We start from the raw sequence: 8,738 nt of genomic DNA, 5'->3' as shown, positions 1-8,738 counted from the left end.
TGTCTTGTATCTTGTACCTGTGAGGTATCCCTTTCTTAGTTGGGTTAGCACTAAGAGTGAAGAGTTAAGTATTAGCATAGCCAAAGTCAAGTTAGGGTAGAACTTGAGTGTGAAAGGATTGTGTCAATCCTGTAGAATTGGTGTATGTAATACTTTAACTATAGTGGAAATTCCACCACTGTTGTGGTGGAGACTGGATGTAGATAGCACAAGGCAACTGAACCAGGATACATGATGGTGTTAGCTTTTCTCTTCTCTACTCTGTCCTGTTTTCTGATATTTATGAGACAAAATAAAATTGTCTCATAAATTTTTCACTGCTGAGTTCAAATAGATTTGAAGTGCAAATCAGTTTTAAAGGGTTAAGTTTATTAACACAGAAGAAGGTCATAGATTCAACCCCCTTCCTAAGCCTTCTACAACCTTCAATTGGTATCAAGAGCTAAGGTCTCAAGAACCAAGCTTCACTGCTTGGAGAAAAGATCCAATGGCAAACAACTTGGGCACAACAACAGTTGCCTACACCCTCACTGAAGGCCAGTCAAACAACCAGCCTCCTTTCTTCAACGAGAAGAAATATGCCTACTGGAAAGAGAGGATGAGGATCTCCATCTAATCCATTGACTACAACATTTGGAAGATTATTGTAAGTGGTCTCAAGATCCCAATAAAAATAAGTGCTGATGGAGTGGTGACTCCAAAAGAAGAAGCTGAGTGGAATGAAGATGATGAGCGGATAATTTATACGCTTTTTGGCATTGTTTTTAGTATGTTTTTAGTAGAATCTAGTTACTTTTAGGGATGTTTTTAATAGATTTTATGTTAAATTCATATTTCTGGACTTTACTATGAGTTTGTGTATTTTTCTATGATTTCAGGTATTTTCTGGCTGAAATTGAGGGACCTGAGCAAAAATCAGATTCAGAGGTTGAAGAAGGACTGCTGATGCTGTTGGATTCTGACCTCCCTGCACTCAAAGTGGATTTTCTGGAGGTACAGAAATTAAAATGGCGCGCTTCCAATTGTGTTGGAAAGTAGACATCCAGGGTTTTCCAGCAATATATAATAGTCTATACTTTGGCCAAGAATAGACGATGTAAACTGGCGTTCAATGCCAGCTTTCTACCTAAATCTGGCGTCCAGCGCCAGAAATGGATAAAAAACCATAGTTGAACGCCAGAAATGGATCCAAACCTGGCGTTCAACTCCACAAATGGCCTCTGCACGTGGAAAGTTAAAGCTTAGCCCAAGTACACACCAAGTGGGCCCCGGAAGTGGATTTATGCATCAATTACTTATTTCTGTAAACCCTAGTGACTAGTTTATTATAAATAGGACCTTTCACTATTGTATTAGACATCTTTGATCAGTTGTATGCTATCTTAGATCACGTTTGAGGGCTGGCCTCTCGGCCATGCCTGGACTTTCACTTATGTATTTTTAACGGTAGAGTTTCTACACTCCATAGATTAAGGTGTGGAGCTCTACTGTTCCTCAAAGATTAATGCAAAGTACTACTGTTTTCTATTCAATTCATCTTGTTTCGCTTCTAAGATATTCATTCGTACTTCAATCTGAATGTGATGAACGTGACAATCATCATCATTCCCTATGAACGCGTGCCTGACAACCACTTCCGTTCTACCTTAGACTGAATGAGTATCTCTTAGATCTCCTAACCAGAATCTTCGTGGTGTAAGCTAGAATGATGGCGGCATTCAAGAGAATCCGGAAGGTCTAAACCTTGTCTGTGGTATTCCGAGTAGGATTCAATGAATGAATGACTGTGACGAGCTCCAAACTTGCGATTGCGGGGCGTTAGTGACAGACGCAAAAGGATAGTAAATCCTATTCCAGCATGATCGAGAACCGACAGATGAATAGCCGTGCCGTGACAGGGTGCGTTGACCATTTTCACTGAGAGGATAAGATGAAGCCATTGACAAGGGTGATGCCTCTAGACGATTAGCCGTGCCGTGACAGGGCATTGGATCATTTTCCCGAGAGATGACCGAAAGTAGCCATTGACAATGGTGATGTATCACATAAAGCCAGCCATGGAAAGGAGGAAGACTGACTGGATGAAGACAGCAGGAAAGCAGAGGTTCAGAGGAACGAAAGCATCTCCATTCGCTTATTTGAAATTCTCACCAATGAATTACATAAGTATTTCTATCCCTATTTTATTATATTATTTTCGAAAACTCCATAACCATTTGATATCCGCCTGACTGAGATTTACAAGGTGACCATAGCTTGCTTCATACCGACAATCTCCGTGGGATTCGACCCTTACTCACGTAAGGTATTACTTGGACGACCCAGTGCACTTGATGGTTAGTTGTGCGAAGTTGTGAACCATGATATTGGCATCATGTTTTTGGCGCCATTACCAGGGAAAGAAAGAGCGATGAATTTTACATAATCAAAGTGTAATCACAATTTCTGTGCACCAAGTTTTTGGCGCCGTTGCCGGGGATTGTTCGAGTTTGGACAACTGACGGTTCATCTTGTTGCTCAGATTAGGTAAATTTTCTTTTTGTTTTCTTTTCAAAAATTTTTCAAAAATCTTTCAAAATTTTCTCCTTTGTTTTCGAAAAAAAAATATTTAAAATAAAATTGTTTTCAAAAATAAATTATTCTATGGCTTCAAAACCTTCAAGAATGAATTCTAGAGTTTCATGGTAACTTGTTGAATCCTATCTGGCTGAAAAGCCATACCCAAACTCCTTTGGGATTGGTCTTCAACTAATCACCTCAATGGATGTAAATCCATTCTAAAGCTTGAATGGCTATTAAGCCATGTCTGACCCTTTGATTGGAGCTTTGGACTGAAGAGCACAAGATTCCTGGAATTCATATTAAAGATTTTGAAATCCTTATTTTTGTTTTTTCAAATAATTTTCAAAAAAAAAAAATTTAGAAAATCATAAAAATAAAAAATATTTTGTGTTTCTTGTTTGAGTCTTGAGTCATGTTATAAGTTTGGTGTCAATTGCATGTGCATCTTGTATTTTTCGAAAATTCTCATGCATTCATAGTGTTCTTCATGATCTTCAAGTTGTTCTTGGTAAGTCTTCTTGTTTGATCTTTGCATTTGCATGTTTTGTGTCTTTTCTTGTTTTTCATATGCATTCTTGAATTCTTAGTGTCTAAGCATGAAAGAATTCTAAGTTTGGTGTCTTGCATGTTTTCCTTACATTAAAAATTTTTCAAAAATATGTTCTTGGTGTTCATCTTGACATTCAAAGTGTTCTTGGTGTTCATCTTGACATTCATAGCATTCTTGCATGCATTCATTGTTTTAATCTAAAAATTTCATGCATTGCATCATTTTTCTTGTTTTTCTCTCTCATCATTAAAAAATTCAAAAATCAAAAAAATATCTTTCCCTTTTTCTCTCATCAAATTCGAAAATTTGGATTGACTTTTTCAAAAATTTTTAAAATCAAGTTGTTTCTTATGAGTCAAATCAAATCTTCAATTTGAAAATCTTATCTTTTTCAAAATCTTTTTCAAAAATAAAATCTTTTTCAAATTTCTTAGTTATTTTCGAAAATTCCAAAAATATTTTTCAAAAATCTTTTTCTTATTTTTATATCAAATTTTCGAAAATAACATAATCAATTAATGTTTTGATTCAAAAATTTCAAGTTTGTTACTTACTTGTTAAGAAAGGTTCAAACTTTGAGTTCTAGAATCATATCTTGTGATTTCTTATGAATCAAGTCATTAATTGTAATTTTTAAAATCAAATCTTTTTCAAAACTAATTTCAATCATATCTTTTCAAAAAAAATATCTTCTTATCTTATCTTTTTCAAAAAGTTGATTTTCAAAATATCTTTTCTAACTTCCTATCTTCTTATCTTCTCAAAATTGATTTTCAAAATTTGTTTCAACTAACTAACTAACTTTTTGTTTGTTTCTTATCTTTTTCAAAACTACCTAACTAACTCTCTCTCTCTAATTTTCGAAAATATATCCCCCCTTTTTCAAAATTTCTTTTTTTATTAATTATTTTAATCTTTGATTTAAAAATTTTCGAAAATTACTAACCTTTTTCAAAAACTATTTTCAAAAATCACTAATTCTTTTTCAAAAATTATTTTCGAAATTTTCCCTCTCTCATCTCCTTCTATTTGTTTATTCATCTACTAACATCTCTCCCTCACTCAAAAAAAAAAAAGAGGATCTCTATTATTATTATTTTTCTGTGCCCTCTTCTTTGTCATATGAGCAGGAGCAAGGACAAGAATATTCTTGTTGAAGCAGATCCAAAACCTGAAAGGAATCTGAAGAGGAAACTAAGAGAAGCTGAATTACAACATACCAGCAAGCACCTGTCAGAAATTATCAAACAGGAAAAGAAGATGGCAGCTGAAAATAATAATAATGCAAGGAGAATGCTTGGTGACTTTACTGCACCTAATTCCAATTTACATGGAAGAAGCATCTCCATTCCTGCCATTGGAGCAAACAACTTTGAGCTGAAATCTCAATTAGTTTCTCTGATGCAGCAGAACTGCAAGTTTCATGGACTTCCATCTGAAGATCCTTTTCAGTTCTTAACTGAATTCTTGCAGATCTGTGATACTGTTAAGACTAATGGAGTAGATCCTGAAGTCTACAGGCTCATGCTTTTCCCATTTGCTGTAAGAGACAGAGCTAGAATATGGTTGGACTCTCAACCTAAAGATAGCCTGAACTCTTGGGATAAGCTGGTCACGGCTTTCTTAGCCAAGTTCTTTCCTCCTCAAAAGCTGAGCAAGCTTAGAGTGGATGTTCAAACCTTCAAACAAAAAGATGGTGAATCCCTCTATGAAGCTTGGAAAAGATACAAACAGTTGACCAAAAAGTGTCCTTCTGACATGCTTTCAGAATGGACCATCCTGGATATATTCTATGATGGTTTATCTGAATTAGCTAAGATGTCATTGGATACTTCTGCAGGTGGATCCATTCACCTAAAGAAAACGCCTGCAGAAGCTCAAGAACTCATTGACATGGTTGCTAATAACCAGTTTATGTACACTTCTGAAAGGAATCCTGTGAGTAATGGGACGCCTATGAAGAAGGGAGTTCTTGAAGTTGATACTCTGAATGCCATATTGGCTCAGAACAAAATATTGACTCAGCAAGTCAATATGATTTCTCAAAGTCTGAATGGAATGCAAGCCGCATCCAACAGTACTCAAGAAGCTTCTTATGCAGAAGAAGCTTATGATCCTGAGAACCCTGCAATAGCAGAGGTGAATTACTTAGGTGAACCTTTTGGAAACACCTATAATCCATCATGGAGAAATCATCCAAATTTCTCATGGAAGGATCAAAAGCCTCAACAAGGCTTTAATAATGGTGGAAGAAACAGGTTTAGCAATAGCAAGCCTTTTCCATCATCCACTCAGCAACAGACAGAGAATTCTGAGCAGAATCCATCTAGCTTAGCAAACTTAGTCTATGATCTATCCAAGGCCACTGTAAGTTTCATGAATGAAACAAGGTCTTCCATTAGAAATTTGGAAGCACAAGTGGGCTAGCTGAGTAAAAGGATCACTGAAATCCCTCCCAGTACTCTCCCAAGCAATACAGAAGAGAATCCAAAAGGAGAGTGAAAGGCCATTGACATAAGCAAAATGGCCGAACCCAATGAGGGAGAGGAAGACGTGAATCCCAAGGAGGAAGACCTCCTGGGACGTCCAGTGACCAATAAGGAGCTTCCCTCTGAGGAACCAAAGGACTCTGAGGCTCATCTAGAGACCATAGAGATTCCACTGAACCTCCTTATACCCTTCATGAGCTCTGATGAGTACTCCTCTTCTGAAGAGAATGAGGATGTTACTGAAGAGCAAACTGCCAAGTTTCTTGGTGCAATCATGAAGCTAAATGCCAAATTATTTGGCATTGATACTTGGGAAGTTGAACCTCCCTTGTTCATCAATGAACTAAGTGATCTGGATCAACTGACATTGCCTCAGAAGAGACAGGATCCTGGAAAGTTCATAATACCTTGTACCATAGGCACCATGCTCTTTAAGGCTCTGTGTGACCTTGGTTCAGGAATAAACCTCATGCCCCTCTCTGTAATAGAGAAACTGGGAATCTATGGGGTGCAAGCTGCTAAAATCTCATTAGAGATTGCAGACAATTCAAGAAAATAGGCATATGGACAAGTAGAGGACGTGTTAGTAAAGGTTGAAGGCCTTTACATCCCTGCTGATTTCATAGTCCTGGATACTGGAAAGGAAGAGGATGAATCCATCATCCTAGGAAGACCTTTCCTGGCCACAGCAAAAGCTGTGATTGATGTTGACAGAGGTGAACTAGTCCTTCAATGGAATGAGGACTCCCTTGTGTTTAAAACTCAAGGATCTCCCTCTGCAACCATGGAGAGGAAGCATGAAAAGCTTCTTTCAAAGCAGAGTCAACTCAAGCCCCCACAGTCAAACTCTAAGTTTGGTGTTGGGAGGCCACAACCAAACTCTAAGTTTGGTGTTGAACTCCCATATCCAAACTCTAAGTTTGGTGTTGGAGAGTCTCAACAATGCTCTGAACATCTGTGAGGCTCCATGAGAGCCCACTGTCAAGCTATTGACATTAAATAAGCGCTTGTTGGGAGGCAACCCAATGTTTATTTATCTAACTCTATTATTCTTGTTTTTCATGTCTTTATAGGTTCATGATCATGTGGAGTCACAAAATAAACAAAAAAAAAAAAAATCAAAAACGGAATCAAAAACAGCAGAAGAAAAATCACACCCTGGACGAGCATCTGTCTGGCATTCAAACGCCAGAACAGAGCATGGTTCTGGCGCTGAACGCCCAAAATGGGCAGCATCCTGGCGCTGAACGCCCAGAACAAGCATGGTTCTGGTGTTCAACGCCAGAAATGGCAGCAAATGGGCGTTGAACGCCCAAAATGGGCACCAACCTGGCGCTGAACGCCCAGAGTTGTGTGCAAGGGCATTTTACATGCCTAATGGGTGCAGGGATGTAAATTCTTGACACCTCCAGATCTGTGGACACCACAGGATCACCTCAAGATCTGTGGACACCACAGGATCATCTCAGGATCTGTGAATCCCACAGGATCCCTACCCACCTCACCCTCTCTCTCTCCATTCATGACCATCCCTTCTGTTTTCCATTCACCACTCACATCCATACACACATCCCTCCATCTCCTCCATATTTTCTTCTTCTTCTATTCTTTCTTCTTTTGCTCGAGGGCGAGCAACATTCTAAGTTTGGTGTGGTAAAAGCATAAGCTTTTTGTTTTTCCATTACCATTGATGGCACCTAAACCTCTAAAAGAGGAGAAGGGAAGACAAAGGCTTCCACCTCTGAGTCATGGGAGATGAAAAGATTCATCTCAAGGGTCTATAGCTCAGTGGTAGAACATGTGGCTGCAAATCAAGAGATCCCTGAGATACCTCAGGGGATGCACTTCCCTCCACATAAATATTAGGAGCAAATCAACACCTCCCTAGGAGAATTAAGTTCCAACATGGGACAATTAAGGGTGGAACATCAAGAGCACTCCATCATCCTTCATGAAATAAGAAAAGATCAAAAAGCAATGAGGGAGGAGAAACAAAGACAAGGAAGAGACATAGAAGAGCTCAAGGACATCATTGGTTCCTCAAGAAGGAAACGCCACCATCACTAAGGTGGATTCATTCCTTGTTCTTATTTCTTCTGTTTTTCGTTTTCTATGTTATGTGCTTATCTATGTTTGTGTCTTCATTACATGATCATTAGTAGTTAGTAACTATGTCTTAAAGTTATGAATGTCCTATGAATCCATCACCTCTCTTAAATGAAAAATGTTTTAAATCAAAAGAACAAGAAGTACATGAGTTTTGAATTTATCCTTGAACTTAGCTTAATTATATTGATGTGGTGACAATGCTTCTTGTTTTCTGAATGTATGCTTGAACAATGCATATGTCTTTTGAAGTTGTTGTTTAAGAATGTTAAATATGTTGGCTCTTGAAAGAATGATGACTAGGAGACATGTTATTTGATAATCTGAAAAATCATAAAAATGATTCTTGAAGCAAGAAAAAGCAGCAAAGAACAAAGCTTGCAGAAAAAAAAATAGGCGAAAAAAATAGAAAAAAAAGAAAAAGCAAGCAGAAAAAGCCAAAAGCTCTTAAAACCAAGAGGCAAGAGCAAAAAGCCAATAACCCTTAAAACCAAAAGGCAAGGGCAAATAAAAAGGATCCCAAGGCTTTGAGCATCAGTGGATAGGAGGGCCTAAAGGAATAAAATCCTGGTCTAAGCGGCTAAACCAAGCTGTCCCTAACCATGTGCTTGTGGCGTGTAGGTGTCAAGTGAAAACTTGAGACTGAGCGGTTAAAGTCAAGGTCCAAAGCAAAAAAAGAGTGTGCTTAAGAACCCTGGACACCTCTAATTGGGGACTTTAGCAAAGCTGAGTCACAATCTGAAAAGGTTCACCCAGTTATGTGTCTGTGGCATTTATGTATCCGGTGGTAATACTGGAAAACAAAGTGCTTAGTGCCACGGCCAAGACTCATAAAATAGCTGTGTTCAAGAATCATCATACTAAACTAGGAGAATCAATAACACTATCTGAACTCTGAGTTCCTATAGATGCCAATCATTCTGAACCTCAATGGATAAAGTGAGATGCCAAAACTATTCAAGAGGCAAAAAGCTATAAGTCCCGCTCATTTGATTGGAGCTATGTTTCATTGATAGTTTGGAATTTATAGT

The 8,738-nt window shown here is 38.0% G+C and overlaps 1 non-coding gene across 1 annotated transcript; it reads right to left on the bottom strand.

The window, feature by feature from the left end:
* Positions 1 to 4,768: 4,768 nt before the first annotated feature.
* Positions 4,769 to 4,876, bottom strand: LOC112739333 (small nucleolar RNA R71). The gene has a single exon (XR_003170268.1). It is a non-coding gene; the product is annotated as a small nucleolar RNA R71 (small nucleolar RNA).
* Between the last annotated feature and the right edge of the window lie 3,862 nt (positions 4,877 to 8,738).

The sequence above is a fragment of the Arachis hypogaea genome, chromosome 13 (assembly GCF_003086295.3).
Source record: "Arachis hypogaea cultivar Tifrunner chromosome 13, arahy.Tifrunner.gnm2.J5K5, whole genome shotgun sequence".
In the NCBI taxonomy this organism is placed as follows: domain Eukaryota; kingdom Viridiplantae; phylum Streptophyta; class Magnoliopsida; order Fabales; family Fabaceae; genus Arachis; species Arachis hypogaea.
Note: the sequence above shows the minus strand (reverse complement) of the source record. Positions and strands in the feature narration are given on the sequence as shown.